Here is a 27079-nt window from a genome sequence, read left to right on the forward strand (position 1 = left end):
AGTGGTAAGGAACAATGAAAGACTTTGGAGGGATACAAGGAAAAGAGTCAGTGTAATGGGTTTGCTCCTTGAGTTTTGTACTACTGACAAAAGTTTTGTACTTGAGTTTTGTACTAACTGCAAATTATGCCAAAGAAATACCAACTATACTTTGAGGATACAAGATTAAAATACTGAATTTACTGCTTACAAAAATGACTGGCAAATGAAATTCGAAGTATGTAAGTACACTAACTTCATACTGTCATGCACAAACAGAATGTAGGCAGAAGAACAGGGCAATAATAAATATGCCATATTATGTGTTAGTCCAAATGTCAGATTATCCTGAAAACTTTTAGATCACAGCATAAACCTGGATGTTCAACATTAGTGGCTTATATTTGCATCAGACAAAATAGTATAAAGAAACTCTAACACTATTTTCAGACTCTCCTTATTAGACCGCAGGTTTTTTACATCTAAATGTCTAAGCATCTAAACCATATAAACAATTTAGAAAGGACTGTATTTTGTCTAAAAAATGCAATGATATTTTTCTTAGGTTTCAACAAGAGCAGGGCTCCTAACATCTTCAGAACAATATGTATTTCAGCCTTACCTAAAAAGAGCAAGATCTGATTCATCACAGTTAGATTATCTCTTGGAAGGAAATTAAAAAAAAAAAAAAAAAAAAAGTGAGGTAGTGAGGTTTTTTACAATTTTAGAACTGTATATGCCAGACCAGAAAATTATGTTTCATTCAGATATCATTGAATAGATGGTTTCACTTCCCTTTACCTCTCCCCTTCTTTATGCTAAGGGCTGGACAGCTGCATTTGATGCAAGCACCTGAAGAATAATCACAAGGGTGAACCTCAAATCACAGTGCAATTCTAACTGGGGCACATATAGAATTGCTGCTCTCAGGAATGTCTATACTGTCACATGTGCATTTAAGTTAAAAAATAGTCTTGTTTTCTTAAATCTTGATCTATTGATCTCAATGGACTTCATTCTTAATAAATACTTCTTGTTTTTTAGAGTGGCACTGCACACAAAAAAGGCAATGGGAATGAAAGAATTTTGTTCCATTTACAGTCACCCAATTTCCTGAGATATTATTCCACCTTGGGAAATACATTTTCAAAATTTAAATGAGTGCCTGTAGTACAGGACAAAGAACTAGAAGGTTAGTTTTGTATGTTTTCCATAGTCTCATATATCAAAATCATCTTAGTGATTTCTGAAAAAAAAAAAAAAAAGTTTTATGTTTTATGTTGAAAGACATACTATTGAACAGCTGGTAGGGAGAGTATGTTCTTTATAAAATCAAACAAACTAACAAACAAACAATGTATCAGTGTAGAACATACTGAACCATGTCTCTTCCTCCTCTGAAGATTTGTTTTAAAAATGGAAAATTAGAAAAATTCAAATCCTTGTTTCCTTTTCAGAATCTTTTTTTTTTTTTTTTTTTCATGTATGTCTGATAAACTTAGCCAGTATAAAGAGTCATAAATGTGTTGTATTGAAATTTCCTTGTATGTGGGGGTTTAGCCTCTGCTCCTGGACCTGATTGAAGGGGCCGTGATATTTTTATCTTTGACTTGGATGATACATCTCACCCTGTCAGATTCTTTTTTTGGAAATGAAGTTCCTGTTGCAATTGCATTTTCTTTTACATTCATCAGTAAGGATAATTGCAGCTTCTGTTACTAAATCAGTCACCAAAGAGATCAAGTTGTCCTTATTCAGCTTCTTGGAGTTGAGAAAACATTATTTGTTATTAACTCTATCTTGAACCATTCTATCTTATCCTCCCCCTATGGGCAAACTGAATCAGCTTTTATTGTGGAACATTTTGTGATGCAAGCCATTAAATTAAAATATGGCCTTTTTGCTTTATAAATCTGTTAGAGCAAGCACAATATCATGATTCATGAACAATATTTTCTGATTTTACATGTGGAAAATATGCAGTATCCCAATTTATTTGCCTATGTGATTAGTTTCTTTTTTCCTTGAGTTTCTCAGATAGACTTGACTCATCACCTATATTAAATTTAGGAGGTATTATATGCTAAATAAATAAACTCTTGTGAAAGCTAAGATCTACGTCTATGTCTTATATGTAAAATCTCCAGTATTTTGTTATGACAGTTTAAATACATTAAATTATCAATATATTTTAATATTAGTCTGCTCTTATTTAACATCTCTCATTAAATATTTCTCACAAAACTGAACACTAAAACCAGATTTTGCTGGCATAAATTTGAGGAAAACCCTGTAAAAAAATAGTCATACAGAGAACATCAGAAGTTTAACATTCAGGAAAAACAGAGTATAATTATGGAATCAATTAGAAGCAAATTACAAAAACTACCTCCAAATATACAATATTGTAGTTTACTTTTCTTGGAATTAGAAAAATTTGAAATCTCATCTGTTTATTTATTACCATAGATGTGAAATTTGGTGGTTTTTGGTTTTGGTAGGAAGAGGATTTGACTGTTTGTTTTATGTATATGCACAGCAATTAAGGAAATTCCCCATCTCGAGTTCAAGAAATAAATGTTGAAGAAAAGCTATTTTGAAGGCAAGAGACTTTCCTGCTCTGTGTAGACACAGCATGAACATACTCTGCAAACCTTCCCTTCAGGTTAGTATATTGTTTTTCCACCAAAACATTCAAATATTGAGCCAGACATGTTTTGTTCCAGACATCTTTGTTTCAGTTAGTATTCACTGAAGCTTAAAAGGACTCCAAGACCATATGGATAGATCTATTTCCTTATTTCTGAAAAGAAAAAAAAAAGCCCCATGCTGACTTACAACATGTCCCGCCTCAGGCTTTTGGTTCCAGAGCCTCTGTCCCCTGCTCCTCATTTTCTCAGTGATGTGTGTTCTTCATATAAGCTAGGTCATTCTGCTTATTTCTCAATTTCTCACTGTTTGGTCTTTGACAATTACTGGATCACAGCCTTTTCTTCTCTCCATCCATATTTTCATGGAAACACAAAAAGACTGAGTGCAAAGGCACAGGAAAAGGATTCCTGCTTTTTGTCCTCATTTTGCAGTGAAACCTTTTAATGTCATAACACTGTGGAAGAAAATGAAATTTCATCCCTGGAAACTTAGAAATTACCAGGATATCTGAAAACAAAGGATGGAAAAAAGAAGGGGGAAAGGGAAGGGCCTCTGTTCCTTTTCCTCACTATTAAGATACCTGCAGAAATGAAGATATCGATAATATTTGCATGTTTATTTAAATTTTGTGCCTCAAAATCTGATCAGAGTGGTGACTCACTGGACAACAGTTATTGCACATGCACCTATTTAATTTTTAGCTATAAAACTGGAGGTTAGAGAAGGTGAGTATTTTAAACAGGAAAGCATGAGATCAATACACCTGCAGAGAAATGGCTACTAGACAGTTCTTTTCACTTCCCAAGCAAAAGAGAAGATTACCATCCACAGGTAAAAAAAATAAAAAAAAAAAAAATAATAAAAAGGTAGAAAAAAGCAGAACTCTTCCTTCCAAGACCCAGGAATCTTCTGGATCATTGCCAGGACATCCAAAATTCTGTTCAAATTACTGTGAGAAAAATATATAAAGTCATTGCCCTTTACAGAAAACTGCAGGGATGTTTGTTCATTGGAACAACCTAATTGTTTTAAAGAGATGTAGTACTTTGGGGGAAATATTAAAACTCTTTTAAGAAAGGATACCACATAGACTACATTCCTTCCAATTAACACTAAACTAGCCCAAAGCAAACCAGAAGTCAGTATAAGGTAGTGAAATACAAAGAACAGCAATAACAAAGGAAGAGACAAAACCACCCAAAGAATCTAAGAGATTAAAATGCAAGGCAAGTTAAAAAAATAGAAATCATCATCAAAAACAATAAAATCCCAAACGATCAAAACCCCCCAAAAAACCCTAAGAAAACCACAATGAACATAAAAAATTAAAGGGATTCATTTCATCCTACCAACAGAAGATTTTTTTCTTTTAATGAGAATGCAAAAAAGTCCAGGAGTACTTTCTTTGTACTTTAATACAAAGAAAGGAAATGTAAAGGAAAGGGCAACTTCTAGGTTCTGATATAATCTAAGGGCTTGCAATGTCGTTTTGCGCTTTAGGAAAGAATTCTGTAATATAAGCACCAAATATTAATCTGAAATTTAGTTGAAAATCCCTTGTTGAACATGTATCTGTGATCTTTCCAATAATTTTCTTATTATTTCTTAGTATTCTGACAAGCTTCTGTGGGTTTCTTGGATTAAAACACGGAGCAGTTCAGCTCATTACCACGTGCTTCACTTTTTGCATTTCAGACATGGCAGTCTGTTCCCTCTCTTGAGAAATGGGTTAACTGCTTTTGAGTGCAGTAAGTAAAAGCACTTATCTGACACCCCACTTCAGAAAAGCATTATCCTTCCATCAGAATGGGCTTCCTACAGATTGCCAGGGGTTAGAAAGCCTCATTCAGCAAACAGAAGACCAATTATTTAAAAACATACCAAAAAACCTCTCCTCATCTGTCTCTGTCTCTTTACGTAGATTCTTTTTATGTGCTTTGATTTTCTCTTCTGCCACGGCTGAAGTACAGTTCTGTAGAGCTGTAGAGTTGCTAAGGAAACTTCCCAATCTGTCCATTCAAGAGATTCTCTGTCAGTCACACTCCTGAGGCCAAAGAATTTCACTGCTGGGACTGAAGCTCTTCCCAGAGCAGGGATCCAGTGCCCCCCTTCACTCCCCACACAACCAGTCAGGCCAGGTTTCCTTACCAGATTGACCCCATATTTCCCATGTCAGAGTCTCTAATGTCTTGTTCCATAAAGCAATTTATTCATGGTACCGCAACACAGAAATAGCACAGCTGGTGCCTCTGAGGAAGGACCCCTAACAAAGGAACCCCTGGGCTTTTATAACCTCAGTCTAACCACTCCCAAATTTTCTTTTTCCTCTGAGTTTTCACTCCTTCTGTGTCTCTCAGTGTCCATATACCTTGTTGGCACCACTCTTTTGTGCCCTTGGTTAACAAAAGGGTTGGCAGTTCATAGCCTCTTGTCTCGTCTGGGCTTTCACCCAGAGCTCAATCTGCATCTCAGTCTGCATCTCAATCTTCAATTTGGAAACCTGGCTACCTGCTCCAGGTATATTCCTCAGCAGTGTTTTCTCAAACAAGGATCTCCCATGCTAGCCAACAGAAGGAATCCATTACTGGGATAAAGCTGAAATGTGCATTATGCCAGAACAGCAATATTACTTCTTAATAAAAAACTTCATCATGACACTCATATCCCAAGCAAAAAATTGGACCGGAAAATAATTTCCTCACATTTTCAAACCTCTACACTAAAACTGAAACAAAGTAGTAGCAAACTCAGGTGGCTAGAAAATTAGTTTTCATGACCACCAAGGAAGCATGGTGATACCCAGTACAGGACCACAAGAGAAAAACAAAAAAATTATCAGGGTCTGTCCTGAGATTTTGGCCAGAAAAAACGCATGTTATACGGAAGACAAATCTCTTGTACAAGTCAAAGATATCAAGACATTCCATCAAAAATTGCTCACTGGAGGTGACTGGGTCCATGTCCTAATATTTATAAAACAATAACCATTGAATTCCATACAGATATTCCAAAATATCTCAAATATAGAGAACAATTTTGTAGCAAAATCTGGATAGAAATGAGAGAGGGTTTTCATATGAAAGAGATAAGCATGTTTCATCAATTCAAATATTGTCAAAAATATGCTGCCTCCTTCTTAATTTAGGATGAGGTGAACTATGGCAGCATTCCTCATTTCTTTAGTCAATCTGCTTTTTTTTTTTTTTTTAAGGTCACTCCATTACAGCTTCAGTCAAAAATAATTTTCAATGCTTCTGTTTCTCAGAACAAAATCAATGGCTTTGAAAATCAGCTTCTCCTTGTATCCTTCTCATATGCTTACTTAAGCTCCTTGAAAGACCTGAGTTAAAGCTCATTGCTTTTTACCGCATTTTAAAACATAACTTCTAAAAATATCTTTCATAAGTCATATGTGTTTTAGTAGAAGATAAATTAGAACTGTCATAACCTAACATAACACAACAACACAATTGTTTTCCAACATAGTCAATAATTTGGGTGATTTCTTTTTTCACCAGCATGCAACATCATCTTTTATAAAATACAAAAGAAAGGAAGAAAAGGTGGTGGTGAAAGGGATCAATCTTTTTTAATGTAATTTGGGATACGAATTTTTGGTTTTATTTCAGATTCCATTTAAAACATTGGCTTTTTCTTTTTTTTCTAAGATAGTGGTCAGTAGAAGTTCAGAACATCTGAACACTTTCATTTCACATATAAACGTCACTATACCTTTATTAGTATGAAGGTGGCTATTGCACCAACCCTTACAAATGATGTGTAAAGAGGCATCCTAATTTTCAATGAGTAGGGGGACACCTTGGGGACAGAAGGAAGAGAAGCAGCACACCAGGCTGGGCAGTGCCTGCAACCCTCCCAGTGGCCTCACCACCTCCCCCTGCACCAGGCAGAGCCCTCTCCCACTGGATGGGTGCTGCAGGCAGCCAGTGCCCCACTGTTTGTAGGTGTTGCTTAATAATCCCCAGTCTCATGCTTTATCTGTTGTACTCCTGGTATTGATTCTGCACACATACTTCACTGACTCTCAGTTAATAATGTGCCATTACTATATCAATAAACTGCTTCAGTTCTGATTTTGTTCCAGCTAAGTAAATGGAGCAGTTTATCTCCCAGAACACTTTGTTTAGTACTGATTTGTGTTTTTATTCTATTGGATCCAGGAATTCCAACCATAGATACCATTTGGCTAGACATTAAAAAAAAAGTAGTAGAACAAACATTATCACTTTTCAAGTGCTTAAGAGTTTCAGGATTTCTTAAATACCTTCACAGTTTTAAAAATGCTGTTTTATTAACATTAATGGGTCAACAGATGCAAAAGACAAAACTTTGTTGTCTATGCTTATTTAATGTTATTCAGATCATTAAATATACTTTATCTTATTTTCCATTTTTCAGATGGGTTTATCAATATTTTATGTATATTAGAATTTCATAAATGTTTTTAACAATACTTTCTATACAAAATTTAAATCCTTTATTAACTCCATTGGAACTCAATAAGCACCTCAAAACTTAGCTTAACTTCAATGTTACATTTAGAACTTATATCACATGCATTTCCTTAAGTCTGCATTATCAATGATTATTCTAAGCTTTTTAGTTCAGAAATTAATTTTAATCAAGAGACTAGCCTATCCAAGACTTGTTCATACATGTTTAAGAGTAAGCTGCATGATTGTGACTTCATTTTATAGAAACATATTTTTGTTTAACAGAGTGATATTGGGGGAAAACATAATTTTACACATTTCCTTGGAGAACAAAATGTAACCATGTCAAGGTAAACTATTGCTTAACAAAATGTAATTTTCTATGTCTTACTTTATCTGTGTTTTTGCAGTAAGAAGCCCTGATCAAAACCATTCCATTTTACTTGACATATCAAAAACATGGAGTTAACATAATGCGTACCTCCAGGACTCTGTCATTTCATTTCTCAATTCTAAGCAGTCAATGTAATGTTTGTTTAAGGAGCAAACATTTAAATCTTTTATTCTGAATCATAATTCAGGATTATATCATCCTACCACACATACATTTTTATTATTATCCATGGGTATGCGTTGAACTCCATTCATCTCAAATCAAAACTATTAAAACTAAGAAACTTTAATTACATGCAAAAATAGTCAAACACTTTATAATTTATAATTCAATTATTGCTTCAAAGACTTGAATTACAAGCATTCATCCACTAATCTGGACATCTCTCCTATGAATTACATATCACAGCGTGCAACAGTTTATCTTAAATACATGTGTCTTATCTTATACCTTCCTGTCTTGATTTTACGCCTGTGAAATTATAATGCTGGCACTGCCTCACAACTTCCTAGAAAATTATAACACCTGTCATCCAGGTTACAAATACTAAAAAGCAATGATGTAAGAAAAAAACTCTACACTCAGTTTCTTAGCATTTAATTAATTCTTAGTCCTTTTGTTCACACGTGTTTCCATGAACTGCAATCAAAAATACACCACATTTTTATCAGCTTACACTCCATATTTGATTTCATAAGGATTTGTTATACCTGGCTCAAAACAAGAATACTTGGGTAACAAAGCCAGAATTTCCTCTTTGTGGAAGTTTTTGCAGGTATTTGTCACACTAACACCACAGCTTCACATCCAACAACACCCCCATCCCAGCTCCAGATTTTCACATCCGCTTCACTCTGCCCTCAAATATACACACAGTTGCATAATAAAAGTTATATGGATGCAATATTCTTGTCTTGTAGTTGCTCTGTTAAAATTATTTTCACAATAAGACACTCATTCTGAAATTATCAGGATGGGGTTAATCACACATTTTCCAAATATTCATATTCAGGAGAAGGAGAAAAAAGGTGGTTATCACCTTATCTCCTCCACAGTGAATGTAGAGTTTTGTTGATGTACTCTAAACATGCTGCCTGGGAAATCAAGACTTAGACTTGAAAGACAGATGTTTCATGATCTGTTTTTTTCACAGTTGAAGCAATAAAAGTTAAAAAAAATCAGATAAGTCTCCATACTAACTACAGCCTCATCCACCACAGTCATATTAAACAAAGATGTGGAAAAAAAAAAATCCTAAAAAAAAAAAAAAAAAGAAAAAAAAAAATCCTCCAGAAATAAAAAAGAAAATATAATAATAATAATAAAAATTTCCATGGAATTCAGTTTCTCACAATCATTCTAATAACATCTATTAAAAATTGCCTGAAAATACCCCACAGATGTATTCATATTCATCCTTTAAGAAATGTAATAAATCTCCAAAACAGTGCTTCTCAGCATATGAACTATACTTCTTTGACACATGGGAAGAACTTTTCTAATGTACAAGGAGAATGAGATTTCATGTGGGTGTATACTGAGTGACACACAATTTGGGCATTTCAAGACCAAAACTCTTCCTGCCTCTGATGAACATAAATGTTGAATTATTCACTCACATATTAGTTAAATCTTCCTAATATTCTGCCAGGAGTGCTGATGCCCAGGTGCAGGCGGTGGGAGAGGCTGTGCCCTCTATGAGGAGAGCCTTGGGATGTCCCACACTGGGCACAGCTCTTTCCAGAAGGCTCCAGCCCACCCACTTTAGGGCACAGCTGAGCCACCCAGCTAAGGGGGTGACACCTCTTGGAAAGGGAATTTAAGAAAGGTCAATATGCCACACAGGGCAGCACAGAGTAACAAAGAAACAAAATTACTCTGAGAAATGCCCCTGCAGATATCCAGTCCAGAATGGAATAAGGAGGAAGAGGTACTTGATGAGCTCTACAGAGATTACTGAGCAGATCATGGTGCAGGAAACATGTCCACCAGCAGCCCCTGTAGGATGTGGTGGATCTGAGATCCATCTGTAGCCCGTGGAGGGCACACACAGAGCAGGGTCCTGACAGGGGCTGTGGCCTGTGTATGGGCCCCACTCTGGAGCAGTTTGTGAAGGTCTGTATCCCACAGCAGGCACAGCTTGCTGAAGCAGGGAAGAGGTGAGGAGGAGGAACAAGGGGCAGGGAGAAGCTGCTATGGACTGACCAGGACCTCTATTCCCCTTACCTCTTCACTGCTCAGGGACTGAAGAGACACAGGAGTCAGAAATGGAGGATGAGGTTGAGCCTTGGAAGAAGGGAGTTGGGGGGAAGCATTTCATGGATTGACATTGTTTCTCACAGTCCTACTCTGTTTTTAATTAACAATAAACTACTTTAACAATCTTCTCCAAATCGAGTCTGCTTTTTCTGTGATGGTGATTTCTAACTGGTCTCCCTGTCTCTATCTACATCTGCATGTTTTCTGCCTTACCTTCCACTCTGTCCTGTGGAGGAGAGAGTCAATGAACATCTGGGTGGGAATTTGGCAGTGAGTTATCCTTAACCAACCATGTAATCTTATGTCTTTTGTCTGGATAATGAAACAAAATATACTCCCTATCTTTTCTGTAAATTTGGAAGCAGAAGATGTCCTTTCACATAGATGCTCCAAGAATATGAGGAGAAATCTCTGCAAATTTCCTTTTGCATTCAGCAGAAAAAAAAAAACCCAGTTGGTATATTTTGCTTTTTAAATATTTTAATTGATAAGCATTGGGTTTTATCCCTGTAAATAAATCTGCTAAAACTATATATATTTTGTCTAATGTGCACAGGTCATATATATGGGATACAGAGATGCATGAGTCTTATTTACACATTAACTTTACAAGAAAAACAAAAGAAAACAGCAACATAAGAAGGTCGAGGAAGAAACATCTAGTTTAAGAGATGAAAACAAACAATGTGACTGTGCCTCCATGAACAAACAATGCATACAGAAGCTCAGAAGGAGCTGAAATTTTCTCTACTGCACCATGGATATCCCAGAACAGAAAATTTCCATCTCAACAGAAAACATGAAGCAAATGCCTGTATGATTTTATTTATTTCACAATATTTAATATAATATTCTGGGCAATATACGTGATGAATAACATAATAGTTTCAAGTTAATGTTGCATTGTGAATCATCTTCCAAGGCACTGAGGCAGAAGGTGTATTTCTGTTAACAGCATAAATGAGTATTAACTAAAGATGAATAAAGGTAAGGATTCATTTGAAACCAAAATGATAAACAAAAATCAATAGTAAAATGCATTCATATATTTTCCTCATTTTGTATTGATTATGAAATCTAAGCAGTGGCTGCTCAGTACAAATTAACTTTCATTTAGAAATGTAAAATAAATACAGCAAATATGGATAATGGAAAGAACATTTTCAGTGATTAGTGTGGCTCTTAGCTTTTTCAAAAGAGTTTTTTTGACCAGCTTCACACTGGATTACAAAATCTGAAACAAAAGCTGAGTAAAACATATCCAGGTACACAAGAACATGGAAACTGAAGAAAACCTGTGAGAAAGAGTAACTGCATATTGAAGGATAGAGTCTGGATCCCTGGATGACACCGCAGATAAGTATGTAACCATGCAATAGATTAATTTAAGTCATCATAACTAATTTTTGTCAATTCACTTTCTAGAAATGCTGAACATTTTCTAGACTTTTTCAGTCTTTCAGTAAACTGATACTGTTAAGTGTATCACTATTTGGTGATATTTGAGCCAGTGACACTGCAGAGATTTCACAGAACAATAAAACCATTGAACAGTATAAAGCACAGAACTGCTTTACAGATCACTTACTTGGTGAAATATTTCATGTTTTTTTTTTTTTATTTTTGTATTTACACAGATTGTTTAAACAAATATGGGCCAAAATAAGGTGTCTAGAATGAAATCTAAGACCATGATTCATATCATCTATGCTTTAATGTATAGCGAATAAATATCTAAGGTAGTTATCCTCAGATGCCTTTACAGTAAATAGAAAGGACCAGAAGCACGGGAAAAACCAGCCTTAAATAAGTTGTTCACACTTAGCCGTTTACCCAACTTTTAGATGCCTAAGTTAAATGGATAAAGCCAATCAGGAATGAGTTCAAAGAATATACTCTAAAAATTAGGAATTCAGAATAAAACAGAGCTTAAAATAATGCAAAATTAGGTGGGAAAGAATATTAAATATTAAACAAATGGTGCAGTAGAAACCAGTCACTAGGAAGAAGTAATGCAAATAGACTGAATCTGTGATGGGATTATAATACAGAAATTCTTTCATCAAAAGGCAATAACAGCATTCACAGTAAGATAATGATACTCAAAACTAGAAATTAAACACTAATGGCCTGCATACCTAATCTTTGACCTCTCCTGCAACCCAAGGCAAAGCTCATATTTATGTTCTCTATTACCATGTGTATTCTGTGGTCAGAGAGACATTGCTTTGATATTGTATAGTGCAGTGTAAGCTTTCATCTGTTCTGTATAATCACAGAGTTCTCCCTAATGATGTATTTACATAAAACATATTTCTAGCCTAATTTCAATAGTGAAGTCAAGGAAAACTCTCAGAAAACCCATGCAAAACCTTAGAAGTTATTTTTGCTGATGATGGTAATGAATGTTTCATAATACAAATCTTGGATATTTTTGATTGTCTGGCTTTCTAAAATTGAAATGAATATGTATATGCATCTCTATTTCATGCTGTGTTGTTCTTAGCCTAATTGCATTTCTACTTTGACTTGACTGCTGTTTCTGAACCACTTAATAAAAAACAGTGTATATTTATATTTATATTTATATTTATAGTTATAGTTATAGTTATAGTTATTTATATTTGTATATTTTTCTGACCAAAAGTTTTAGATAAACTGAGTTTTAAGAGAAAAACATGTTTGATCCTTTATGAGACACAATTTTAAAAAATACCAACAAAAGCAATCATACAAACCAACGTTAGTGGCTAAAGTCAAACAAAAATGAGCATTCAGTCACGTGTATATGAAAATAAAAATACAGTTGATTTTACACAGATTTCTAATTTTTGCTATTTGTTTTGAAAGGATTAAATTATTTCATTTGCATTGGCAGTTTATGAACAAAATATAAAATTTAGAGTTTAATAACAAACCAAGAAGCAGATGTGCTAGTGATAAAAATTAGAGAGAAATATTATGCATTTAATAGCTCAATAGTTCAGAAGAACTTTATTCTTAAGAAAAGATACATACCTACAATTCAGAGTTATTAATATTATCAAGTATATATGATTGCAAATCTCTCTTGGTAAAAATAGTTAAAACCTAAAGCTTATTTTGTGCATTTCAATTTCAGAATGACTAAAAAGTACCTTGAAAATCCCATAGTTTAGACAAAAGAGTGAGGAATATCATTAGGTCTTGAAAAAGTGAAAGAAAGGATGCTAAAAAGACAAGACCACAAAAGACAATTAACAAAAGAAAAAATCCATAAAACATTTTTAATTAATGTTGCTGTTTTTCTTACCCATTGTTAGAATGTTTCAAAATGGAACAATTTCTTATTGATTTAGATTAAAAAAATAACAATTTTTGTATTAAACAAATTCTTTCTAAGATTTTTTTATTTAAAAAGAGTTTAAACTCTATAGATTCTCTCAGTGAATAAAATTAACTATATATATGCAATAATGCAAATCCCATTGTAATTTGAAAACTTATTTTTTCCTCCTCAGTCTTTTAGGATCATGAGTTGAAAATAGAGTATTTCAAAATCTGTGCAAACCCATCTATTTTTAAATTGATTTCCACAATATTTTACAGAATTAATTGTTTGCTTATCTTTCAAAAGATTAAGAAGCTTTATGTGAAATTCTGTGGAGTGTCATTTATAACTCCTTAAATTTGTAATTTCTGTAGAGCATCAATAAACCAGACTGTGCAACAGGTGTTCTTTGTAAAATAGCAATTATTTTAAAACATTTCTCATTTCAGAGGAAAAATGCAATACCACTAATGAAGCAAACAGTTTTGTTTCTTTTCTGCCCTCTTATTTTTCTTCTGACTTGAATGTCAAAGAAGTGGAAGTAGGTCATCTGGAAAAATTAATAAAAGTTTAAATCTTGAGGACTGAGCTTTTCATCATTTCACTAAAAGTGGGGCAGAAGAATTTTAGACATGAAGATGTAACAATCTGTCCATCATAAAGCTCTAAATATGCATTGAAGTACAAAAAAAAATATAATGTGGCTAAAGCAGAATGAAAGAGATTTGCTGTATCTTCAGTACATACCTTCAGTTAAGATTGTACAGTTGGTAAGATTGACACAAAGAAGACTATTCATAAATACTATTCATAAATATACACACACACACATGTACACATGTTCACACATATCCTGTATATCTAATATAAGGTGTTTTTAATGTAATATTCAGGTAGATATATATTAAGTTTATGGTACAAAAATAACCCTCTTTAACACAAAAATTAAAAATCAGATGTCAAGGCTCTACTGTTTCTTTATACAAATTATCAGGAAAAGTATTTTTGAGATGACTCCTTATCTCATTTCTGAGATGACGATAGGTAACACTGTTATATCCAAAGAGAGAAGGACGAGAGAAAAAAATGTCATTTTTCTTTCAAGGAATAATAAAATTCAAAGTGCAAAATAATTTTGTACTTAATAAAGCAGTTTTCATTTGAGACACAGAGTACAGCCAGTAGTGTTTATGAGAACAGATTAAATCACTTTTCAGATTTAGAGGGCAGTTAGCCTACAGAACTAGTCAATATTATTGGAATGAAAACATCTTTCTTATTAAAAACACAGCTCATTACTAATTATTACATACATTATTTCACCTCTGTGAAGCTCCCAGTGACCTCAGTGACATGAGGCTTTTGTGCCTGTTTTCACCACTGTTTGTAAAGTTTCTGTTGCCTGCAACTCAGATTCGCTTTGCATGATTTGAAATGAGCATTATTAACAATATTGACACATACATGGTAGGAAAGACTGTTGCATCAAACTTATTTCAGGAACCAGCCAAAAGAAATTTTACTTGTTATCACTTAACAAATATGCAAGAATTCTTTTTTTTCCCATATGTGTATTCAGTGATTCAGTAATTCAAACCCATGAATTGTTAATTAGTAGATACAATTATATAATTAAACCACATCTTTAGTCACATCATTCAGTAATGATTCATAATTAAGAAGTATTTTAACCAATACCATTATTAACTGAAGGATCTATGAAGCTCCTTAATGGTATTTTTAGTCACAAGTTCCTCTCTCTTGCCCTTAGATCTCTATAAGTATGCTAAAAACAACTTTAAAAGTAGGTCTTCCTTTCCTTTTCCATTATGTCAGATACATTTAATTTATTTGAACACATCATCTTTTTCCTCTAGGAAGTAGTCCAGAAGCCCAGATGACTACAGCAGACTAGATATTTAGATGGTTTAATATAAATTAATAAGTCCTACCTGAAAATGCACTCTTTTCTCAAGAGAGTTTATATATAAGTAAATCATATCACAAATTCCTACTACAGAATGGCCCGAGTAGGCACTATACCTTGTTTTGGTGACAGTATTATAGGCGTCACATACATTATAGTAGTCACAGCTGGGGGAAGTTATAACTTGAGAGAGCTCCTAGAGCTTCCCCTCCAAGCTGTCTACAAATTCACTTTGGGTGAATGTAGGGAAAGGAGTCCTGTGCTACTGTAATCTTTCCAGTCCAGCTGCACCTGCATTGTTGGACCCTCAAAGAAAAGAACTTCACATATCCTCACTTTGCAATAGATGGTCAGCCAGAAACTTAGATAACAGAAACATTACTGTGCTTTATTTTCACCTTGAGCTCTAAATTTAGCTGCAAATATATTTGACCCACCAAACACTTAAGAGACTTACATAGTTTAGTCTCATCTGTTTTAAACCTCTGGGATTCTTCTCTAAACAGGCCATCTGAATAATCTGATTGTGTTGCATAAAGTGTCTGCTATTTTTGGAGCTAAATTTGAGAAGCAGACTTTAATGTGCAGTTGCATGACATATAAATACATCAATACAGGAAATCCACATATGCGGATATGTACAATGAAGTTATACTACAGAGTTAATCTTTGAGCTACTAAAACTTGTAGAAAACAGATTCAATTCACAAATCATTACTGTAGCACTGTGCAGTAAATAAACAAAAATTCATTTCATGGTATTTCAATTTTTATGGTATTATACCATACAGACACAGTCTGTAGATTGATACTACTTTTATTTTAAAAATTATAATATTAAGGTGGTGACTGGTAGCATGGATCTAGTTAAAGGTCTGCCAGCTTTTCCATTATAAGCATCTATTTTAAAGGGCTTGAAGCTCCACTATAAAGTTTTCTTCAGATGAGCAAGTTGTAAAGAGCTGATACACACACACAGAAACACAGACACAATGAACATACCTATGATTTTCAAAAGCAAATCGAAAAACAGTTAAATAAGACACAAGAACAACACTTGGATGCACTAGGAAACACATCTTCTTGAAGAAAAAATTAAAGCATAGAAATATATAGTTAAACTCATGCTACAAAAAAATTTAGCAAATCAAAATGTATTTCTTTTTGTCTCTGTAGGAGCGTCAGAACAAGTTGGTAGTAACAGCACTGGTTGTCTAACAAACCTTTAGGGAGGCATGCGTAGCTAAAGATTATCCCAAAATAGCTCTCATCCATCTTTCACTTACTCAGTTAGAAAAGAGAAGTTGTGTTGATTTTTTCACAGTATTTTTAACTTATTATAACTTTCTCAGTCTAGTCCTCCCACACTCACTGCTCTTGTACATACATAACAAGATAGAGGGGGAAAAAAAATAAATGTTAGAACAATAGATTTAGCAGTAATGAGATCAGAAACCAAAATTTCTTAGGGAATTCTGAACACTATGCTGTTTAAACTATTTTGAAACAAAAAACCTAATATGTTTTTACTGAGACAAAGAAAAGACAAAGTAATAATTTAATATTCTTCCTGACACAAGCTGCTGTAAAAACAAATTAAACACTGCAAATTATTTTTTTTCTAGCTATGGTGTTAACAGATTATGTAATATACAAGCACACGGAGGCTTTTATCCACTAAAATGTCTTTAATTTATTGCAGATTTTCACAAATACTGCAAAAAAATCACCACTAATAAGTATAGTACCATAAATAATATTCTGACTACCAAGTATACCTATGGTTAATTCTATACATATAGAGAATTAATATACATGCAATTAGAAACTGCTTTCAGCAACCAATAAAAAATATCAATAAGGAATGTGACAATGAAAAGTCATAGAGCAACAACTAATGACAGCAACAGCTAAGTAGGATCACACTGGCACATTACTATGAAGTTACATTGGTGAAGCAAATTATCAATAATTAAAGCAGTAGATATATTTATTATTGGCATGGATAAGGATACAATACCTGTATCAAGCATATTAGACAGGTTTCAGAAGGAACCTATCCATCTCAGAAAATAAATTAGTTCCAAAGAGGGGCCCAACCATCCCAAAGGGGAAAGGACATAATGAATCAGCCATGATTCATGCTGCTGAGTCTAGAATCAATCAGGCATCTCCAGGGACAATCCACAATCTCTTAGAACATTTGTGTGAAGTTCAGCCTTTTTGTGTAAGAAAAAAGTATGGTCAGTATGGAAAGCTCTCAGAGAGCAAATCTACATTTTGGATAAAAATTGACTCCTTTTCACATTGTAGAGACATAAGGTGACACTCTCACTTCAAGCAGTCAATAGATGCTGTTAAGTTCTATTTTTCATTTGTAGCACCCAAAAAAACAATTTTCTTTTGTACTTTACTATTCAATATCACCTATGTGCTTGGTATTTTCAAAGACACACAGGAAGGTCATTTAGAAATGGAGACCATTTCCTTATATTTGTATGGTTTCAATTTTTTCTTATCAACATTGTCCTGGGGTGGCTTTTGATGCTTGTATCCTCATCTGTCTGTTCTGTTTATACTGGATGTTAAGTTCTGCACCTCTAAGACTGGTTCCAAGAGTGAAAGAGGGGAAGAAGAAGCTGCAGTTTGTGTTCAGAAACAGCACTCACTGCCCCACATAATGCTCCTGGACTGTGCTGTCTGAGCACGGACAGACAGCAGGACAGAGCTCTCCTGTGCTTTTAGTTAGTTTATCTAGCTGAGGCAGAGAAGTTCACTGGACTGTGTTTCTTTCTTTTACTTGTATCTGTTCAAACCTGCTCTGGACTGAAAAACACCCAGCCAAACCCCAGGAGCTCACTTCTGTGACCCACCGGGGCCTGGGCCTCAGCACTTTCCAGCGCCAGAGGGACTGATAAGAACCTGAGCGAGCCGAGCTACACCCCACAGCAAGGACTTTCCTGGATATGCCATCTCTTCAGAACAGCAAGAGGTTTTATTCTTTAACATTATTATTTTTATCTTTTTTTATGCTTGTAGATACTTTGCTTGTTAAATAAACATTTTTTTTCCACTTTTCTCCAAGGTAATATTTTCCTAAACCAGTTGGGTGAGGGGCCACTTGAATCAGCTTTCTAGAGGGACCCCATTTGAAGGTTTTGTCCCAAATTTGCTGTAAACTAGGACAAATATATAATAATTTATTTCTAAGATTTTTATAAATATAAGGCAATGATTTGTTATTGATTCTAGCTTCTTCATAATCACTGTCCTATCTTTTCTTTCACTAATTATTGGTGGCAGTCATCTGTATTGAAAAAATATAAAATACAACGTTGAAAAAATTACTCTCTACTGTGAAAAAAATAATGAATAAGACACACTGATTTATGAAGAAAAAACATTTGGCTTTTTAAAGCCAGTGGCTGTACTTAATAAACTAAATATGCTTAAAATAATATTCAAGATTTTATAAAAACACCACTGAAAAAGGAAGCATTTTAAACATGAATGGCAACAAATATCCTAATAATCAAAACCAATACATAACATTTTAGCATAGACAATGTTCCAATGGACATTAAAAAGCTCCTATGGTTATTACAAAGACCTTGAGTCCTTCTTTGAGAGCCTGTCCTAACCAAAATTATTTTAATGGACAAGAGAGAAAATGTTGATTTGGTTGCAGAAGAATTTAATTCATAATCATACTCATAATTGTAATACTAGTAATTTTAGGATTTTTCAAAATGTTCTTTTCTTCCTTTTCTCAATTTGAACGATCTGAGAAGTCATACATGAGATGCATGTAATTTTACATTAAGAAATGTTACAACAGTCTCCTCTGCATCCACAAGCTTTGGACAGAATTTGCAAACTGTGATTCTTCTCAGGGATTTCTCAAGTGGATGTTTTTTTTGGGCTTTTTTCACTTAAATCAGGCAATATTAATAGGCATGGCTGCAGATTTAATTTGATATAGGTGTATGTTTGCACTGCATATTTCCATAAATATATCCACCTGTTCATTAACAGATGATTTAAATATGTTTTGATATTTGTTTTCAGCTAAACAATGTAATGGGGAAACAGCACTGATATTATGCCAAGGTGGTCTCAGTGAAATATTAACACATCATAAGACTCTTGTTCTTCCAACTGTGTCAGCAGAGTTTGTTCATAATCTAGTGATTGCTTTATCACCTGGCAACTATTGAACAAAAATCGAGATGCAGTTATACCTGAGAGAAGTTCTTACAAGTCAAGATTTTTGTCATGATCATTTTCTTACATAGCTGTGGTTGATACCCTGCTTCAACCACTCTTCTGGAGCTGCACAGAAGTTTTTCCTTCATAATTTTTTTATGGTGCTGTTGGGTTTGGTTTTTCTAATCAGCTTTTTATATATATAAATACATTTGAAACTTTAATTTGCAAATAATATATCTTTTATTTACCATTAAGCCAATTTTTACATATCACTTCTTAATTGTGATTGATAGCAATTGGCTATGGATTTATGTCATGCATATTTCACTGTTTCTCTTTACGGGATTCAAGGGAAAAACTATCATTTAGTTTAGATTTTTAATTCAAACTGAAAATAGGTATGTTCCATACAAAGTTCTTTACTACTCCCGTTAACTATGTACATCTGCAGTGTTGGGTGGATGGCAGATCTGCATTGGTCTGCTTAAGCTGAAATGCTTCACTGCGAAAAGGTCCTTTCATATTCACTTTTTCAAGCTGTTCTCTGAACCGGAGAACTGTAGAGAATTTGTGTGTTTTTCATCTGCAATTTGAGTGTCCTCAAATTGTACTTAGATGTTTTTCTATTGGAAGTTTTAATAAATTGACTCCTGGAGGTTGTGTCAGAGGAAGGACAGGTTCAAAGGCAATGACTCAAAAAAATATAAGAGAGACTTAAATCATATTTCTACAATTTCTCTTACCACAGGTCAGAAGAGTTAAAGAAAATTAAATACAGATTAACATATCATTATGTACATAAAATAATTTTAATAGTAGTTTTTTCTTTCAGAATAAATTTCCTCGAAGCAATGAAGTGATAATGTTCTAAAGCAAGGTCTATATTTAATTCTAATTACAGCTTTTCTTCCCCCTTTGAAGCTGCCACTTACATGTTTCTTACTGTGCCATTTTTCCTAACATTTTCCTCCTAAAGCCACTGTTCAGCAATGACCTTAAAACTAATAAAAGACATTCCATAGTCAAATGCAGCATTTTTACTTTACAGATAGATCTTCTGACCTGTTACTTTGACATCAAACAGTGACAGCAGTAGCCACTCAAACATCAGAAAAGCATCTCAAACCACTGTCAGTTGTTGTGGTATCCTGTGGCTGGTGGTCAGAACTTGATACCTTGGAGCATGAAACTCTATAATTTATTTTGCTTGCTGCCCATAAAGAGCCTTGATATTGAATGAAGGGGAAAACGAGACCATATTACTTGACAACTTTACAGAAAAAACCTGGAAATGTACACCTTCCAAAAACATTTTTTATTATCAAAATTGTTGTTTTTTCTGGAGAGAGAGAGAAGCTTCTGCTTTTCTAACATATTGGTAAAATATATCCAGGACTCAGTGAAGTGCCTGATAACTCCATTCTAGCACTGAGTGATCCCACTCAGCGTGATGCTCAGTGTGATGGCAGATATCTGTTTACAGGCATAATTTTCGTGGTCCTTGCCTCTTTTCCTGCCAGTAACCATTACACAGAAAACTCTGTCTCTGTCTTGCTCATTCCCTCCAGCCCAGTATTTATGAATATTAATAAGTTTCCCCCTTAACCTTCTATTCTCCAGGATAAAAAGCTCTTGTTCTTTGAGCTCTTCATATGATAAATCCTTCAAGCATTCAGTCAGTCAGGTAGGAAGGAAAGAAGGAAGGAAAACTTCCCTCAGATATCTGGTAACATTTGTCCAAAACAGCACAAACTAGCTGATAGCTGCCAAGATGCTGCAGGCCTATCCTCCAAAATGGAAAATCCCTTGGAAGCAGTGGAAGTATGATTCAGAGACACTCTGTTCTAACCAACTCTTCATGTCAGTTTGACTTCTTGGGAACATGGTCTTCAATCTATATTTTCTAGGTCATGGCTTTCCTAACCTCAACATTTGGAATTCAGAAACATTCCAAGAATGTTATCCAATTAATGACATAGACAAAATTCAGAAAGCAGATGGATTGGACTATTCTTGAAAGTACTATTCCTGTCATCTCTTAAATAAATCCCATGGAAAATATAACCCACTATCAGAAATTCTAGTAAGATATAAATTTCTTACACACATACGAAATAGAAAAAAGCCACAAAAGCCTTCAGATAGTCAACCCAATGAAAAACACATTTCACTATGCACTACCTACAGAAAATAGAGAAGCAAAAACAATACCTGAAATATGGAAGGATGTATCTTTATTCCTCACAAGCATTAAATTCTAACAAAGATCTCTGATGACCGATGCTGAAAATGTTATTTTCAGGTCTTCCTTCTTGCTACTTGCATGTAGCTGATTTATAAAAATAAAATGATGGTTTATAACACTAAAAAGATAAAATATTTTTCTTTAGCAGAACTGCCTTTAGATATGTTTTCTTAGTAGGAGACTAATTTCCTAAGTGGGAATATTGTCTTATATTTGACCTCTTTTAATTCTTAGTCATATTGAAGTCCATTGGGTGAATTTATTCCATTTGTATGATAATGCATACTGTGAACAGGAGTAGTTTTATATGAGAACAAGTTATGTGCAGTCACAATTTAAAATTCACTCTGGTTAAGAAAGGCAGTGACTTTTTTTGGAAAGGAAAAGGTAAAGCAAGCTCATTTTCATAAAATCAATTCGATATTAACAACCTGGTAATTGTGACATGACTGGCTGCATAGAAGCAAGTCATTAGAAAAATGGTGGATGGTGCCATCATCCTTCTACCTCTTTTTTCACTGAAGGGATTATAAATACTGAAGATTGCAAATTATGAACCATTATTTAAGGTAAATTATGTCAGTTAGCAACATGCATAATCAGTAACCAAAATTATAAGCTACAGATGTGATCTAAGTGTGTTGTGTGATGCCCATCACAGCATTGGAATACATTGATCAACACACACTTGAAAGACATTTTCAATTGTTGCCTCATGCTACACAGTTTGCTATACTGCAGAGGGTTTAGTAGTAAATGTATCTAAAAATTATGTTAATTTTATTTAATTTATCACTATTTCAGGAAAGGCATGACAAGGTGAGGTAAGGAGAGAGGAGGGAAGGAGAAAGGGAGAGGAACACAACTTCAATATTATGTCACTACAAACCTTATACCAGCTATGAAATTTCTTGACCTAAAGGAACTCCCACAAAGCAGGTAATTCATGCAGCATAAACTGAACTAAGTAAATCTGTTGCAATTAGTGATTTTGCTGTAGCTTCAAATAGATTTTGTTGTTGTCTTTATTTTCAGAATGTAAAGAAGCCTGAACAGATATAAAGAAGCCTATATATCTCCTTAATATTATAAGATGATCTTTTAAATTCATATCTTTTAGGAATTTACACATGTACAATTGTCCATGAAGATGTCCCACTTATTAAGTCAGCATTATCTATGTGTTAATTTTTGTTCTTTAGTGAGTGTCAAAACAAACAAACAAACCAAAGGAAAAAAAAAGGGCAAAGAAAGGACCACTTTTAACATAAAAAAGAAGATGACTTACATTCTTTAAATAATTGTTTTGAAGTTGTCTAAAGTAAAATCAGATACAGATAATGGTGTCTTTCTAAAGAAGTCTGTGTGATGTTCCTGAAAAATGATGAGATTATTTCTTCCTATCACAGAATCACTGTGATCACGAAGATTAAAAGAAATAGATGATTAAAAGAAATACATACATACATAGAGTTCAGTGTTGATCTTGAAAAATTATGACCTGCCAGCAAGCTACAGTGTTTCATATTCATAATAAGACAGTTAAAGGCAAAAATATTCCTTTCAAATAGCTTTGGGAAACAACAGACTTAATCTATGGTACATGAAGGAGGCGAACCTCAAATATTAAATATTTGGTTTTCAATTGATTGCTAACATCCATTCTTTGTGTATAACTAGTGATTAATAACTTGAACTTCCAAGTTCTCACTGTAAAATGATTTATCTTCCCAGTATTTTATAATGCCATAAATATAGATCAAAATCATCACCTTTGAGTGAATGTAAAAACTTAGAGAATATACTCTGTACAATTATGATAAGTTTGCATTTTGAAATGACAATGTTATCTATTAGGAAAAAAAGCCACAACAGAAAACAAAACCCAACAAATCTTTCAGTATGTAAGAAACATGAAAAGAATTTCTGTTTTGAAAAGTAAAATCAGTGTAATAACTCAAGAAAGAGTTATAGGTATTAAAGAAAATATTTGATATCTTAATGTGCCTTTTGAGGGAAGCTTGGTCTAGGACTCTACAATACAGCTAATGCACTGCTTAAGAAGTGACAAGAATGAAAGAAGGTATTATGAGTTTACAGCACCAATAAACCTAGAAAAAAAGAGGGGATGGTATCTACTGGTTGTGGTTTCATTATGGTGTCATTGAGGTATTCAGAGAAACTCTAAACTGACTAGTCACAAATCTGCCGAGTGGGTCACGTCTGCTTGTTCAAATACATCACGGGAACATCCTTCCCAACTGGTTTATAGTCTTCTGTGAGAATAGCCTAGACTTGTGGATCAGATAAAATCATATGTTAAATTATTCTGACAACAAAATAAAGATATGAAAACAGATCTTGCAGGCTAAGAACTAATATATTGCTAAAATAGCCTTGCTTATTTACAAAGCTGTAGAATGGAAAGGAAGAGAAAATGGGGCTGGTGTAATGTAAGGTTCAATCATACTTATAAAGGCAATAAATGGAAATACCCAATAGTTGACTGTGATATATTTATTCGTACAGTTCTGCTTCTTGTAACTGTTTATTTGAACATTTTAAACAACAGGGTTTAATGATAATGTCTTGTGATTTTGAATGAGGATTTATGTTGTGTTCCTTCTGAGTTTCACTGAATGCATGAATAGTTAACGTTACAGAACATTTAATGTTAAAGGTATAAAAACTGCTTCATTGTGTCAGTGTGCTATATTTATTGACATTTCAGGATTTTACATCTCCATCGCAAGACCTGGTTTCAGATGACCTAAAAGAAAATTAGACAGCCAAGAAAATTGGAATTGAACTCTGAGAACACCTGAAAGCTTGAAAACACCTTGATTTTACAAACCTAAGATGTGTTTTCCTCAGGGATGCATTGTATTCAGCATAGAAGATAATTTCTGAATCTATCATCATGATCACCTGTGCCCTGCATACTTTCTTTGATTCCACATTTATTTTCTGGAATCCATGGAAACATCAATGCAATGGTAACTTTTGGAGATTAGTTATTCAGTTTACCCTGTATAATTCTTGCTGAAATTGATCTGTATTCTGAAGGAGTGTAGACTTTCAGCAGTAGCAATACAATCTCATCATTACTTGATTTGCATTTGCCATGTAATGGAGTTATTCTCTTCTCAGCTACAAATCACTGCAGGACATTTTTTTGTCCTGGAAAAGAGTTAGGAGGGAAACTTTTCTGGATCATTCATCATAACGAAACTTCCTCTATTGTAAGAACATAACAACCCAGTGGGAGCCATTGACTGTTCTCAAAATTGTCATTTTGAAATTAGATTGTGGGTATTTTTATGGAAGAGATAAGGTTTTCCACGCTGCTGAACCCACAACACAATATTATGCTTATGTGCTTGATTGTGCTTTTTATATATGTACACATATTTTTAAAATATTTGAATTGCAGACACTTAGGACTTATGATTCAGAACCATCTGGGTCAGGAACTACTGTGTTACTGAGGATTTCTATGATATGATCAAACTGAAAAGATTTCATATTGGTGTGGTTTTTTTCAAGTTTAGTTATATACTTTTTGTTTTCCTGCCTGGAAATATCACATACATATTGCACTCAACAATTTATTTGCACCTTGCTGGTAAAGTGACTAGCTTGATGTGACTAATTGTTACACAGCAGACTTTATTTTGCTACTTTATTTCATTGTTTTTCTGCAATTCTTCCTCATGTTAGAGTGTATATTTACAGCATCTAATTAAAAGATTTAATAAGGTAGAACTGGTAGTTTCAATTATTTGTTTACAAATAATATCAGAATTAAAATAGGTTCTTGGACACCCATTAATTTGTACCTGGTGAAAAACCAAAGAAACCAGAACAGGGATTAAAATGAGAGAAACAATGGGTTTTAAGAATAGAGCTCTTGTGTGTTGGAACCCTTCAAAATATGAATGGCTTGCATATCAGGTTAATTTCTTGGGCAAAGTAGAATAAATAAAAACTCCTTGGGGGATTTGGATATAGGTGTTTCTTTGAGAACTAACAAGATTAGAGTTTTCACCCACATTATTTTATTCACTCACTCACTCACTCACTCACTCACTCACTCACTCACTCACTCACTCACTCTCCTTTCTTCCCAACAGTGTGCAACATCAACTGGTATTGATATTTTCTGTCCCTCGAGTAGCATTGTTATAAATTTTTGTAGATTTGAGAGCCTAGACACCTTGAATTTTTCTTCCCATATGATCATATTCACAATGTCAGATTGATTTTGAGATGAGATCATACTAACTCACAGGTAAGTCTTTCCAGTCCCTTTGTAGGGACTTAATCTATTTGTTCTTAATCTATTTGTATTTAATAGTAGTGACGTATTTTATTTCTTCTGAAATGACTAAATATTTAAAAAATTTAGTTTTTCTTCTGAATATGAACCAGTTTTCTACTGAGAAGAGTGTTTTATGACATTTTCTATTTTTTCACAGAACATATCACTTAAGGAAGAGTAAGAAAATAATTATGTCTTGTTAAAGATTTCATATTTAAAATGCCATGCATGAACTGAATCTGAGAAATTCAAAAATAAGAAAAAAAAAGTTTGCATAAAGCATTTTGAATTTAGAAATATTAAGTTTAAAGCAACATTTTGGGTCAAATCCTACTTCATCCAACAACTTCACTGAACTTGGAGATGTACCTGTCTTACAGAAGTATAATATAATAGTGATTAATCATATATGATATATCCTAGGCAAAGGGTAATTTATTTTTTCTTTTTAGTACTCACTTGAATTTAAGTGCTTGTTTTTTCTTTAGTACTGGAAAGAATTTTGGGTAATAGATGATCCCTTAATTTTTTTTTTATTTTTAATGAAAATTAATAAGAATGCCTTAATCCATTCTTCCCATTACTACTGTTTATTTCAAAGAAGAATCCATATGGATGTGAGGATCAGTCCTGACAGATCTTTTGGAAGAACTTCCAAGGGTTTGGTTGCCTTCAGGGTGTTTGTATGAAGCCCAGCATTGGATACTGTAAAATGAGGTTTTCTGTTAAATAACAAATCTTTTTATAAAACAAGTTTTGAGAAAAACTGAAAATATTTCCAAATTTTTAAAATCTGGAAAATCATTAGGAAAATTAAAAGGGATAATACAAAAGCACTTCTTTGTTTCTAAATCTAATTGTTTTTTATAAGACTGACCTTCTTTCTTCTGTAGTCACATTTATAATTTACACATTTAGACAAATTTAAAGAAAAAAAGATAAAAGAAAATCTCAATGCCTCCCCAACCTAAAACAAAGTGCCTTGATCTTTAAGTTGAATAAAAATTTTCAAACTGCACAAATAACTTTGAAGTTTCTCTACAGAATTATTTCTTCTGAGCAAAACAGCTTCTGATCCTTCTACTTGGCCATATTCTGAGAATCCATGCTTTTATTCTATTGTCTGAACCTGTTCTCCAGACATATTATTTACTCATACCAGAAAAAGACCTGATCAAAGCTTATTTCAATGCAAAAGGGAGTTCCATTCACACTGAGATTCTCCCATGCACTGAAGACTCATCTTCTTAAAAATCAATTGGAACTCAGTCAGAAGGTATTTCTGCTTGAGTGAAATATTCCTCCTGCTTAACAATATAAAACCCTTCT

General features: G+C 33.8%; 1 long non-coding RNA gene across 1 annotated transcript; it reads left to right on the forward strand.

Annotated features, from left to right (window-relative positions):
* Positions 1-22240: 22240 nt before the first annotated feature.
* On the forward strand, positions 22241-25838 carry LOC107198982. Its single transcript, XR_004500206.1, has 3 exons — positions 22241-22368; positions 24161-24425; positions 25563-25838. It is a non-coding gene; the product is annotated as an uncharacterized LOC107198982 (long non-coding RNA).
* Positions 25839-27079: the final 1241 nt, after the last annotated feature.

This window comes from Parus major, chromosome 2 (genome assembly GCF_001522545.3).
Source record: "Parus major isolate Abel chromosome 2, Parus_major1.1, whole genome shotgun sequence".
NCBI classification, from domain to species: Eukaryota; Metazoa; Chordata; class Aves; order Passeriformes; family Paridae; genus Parus; species Parus major.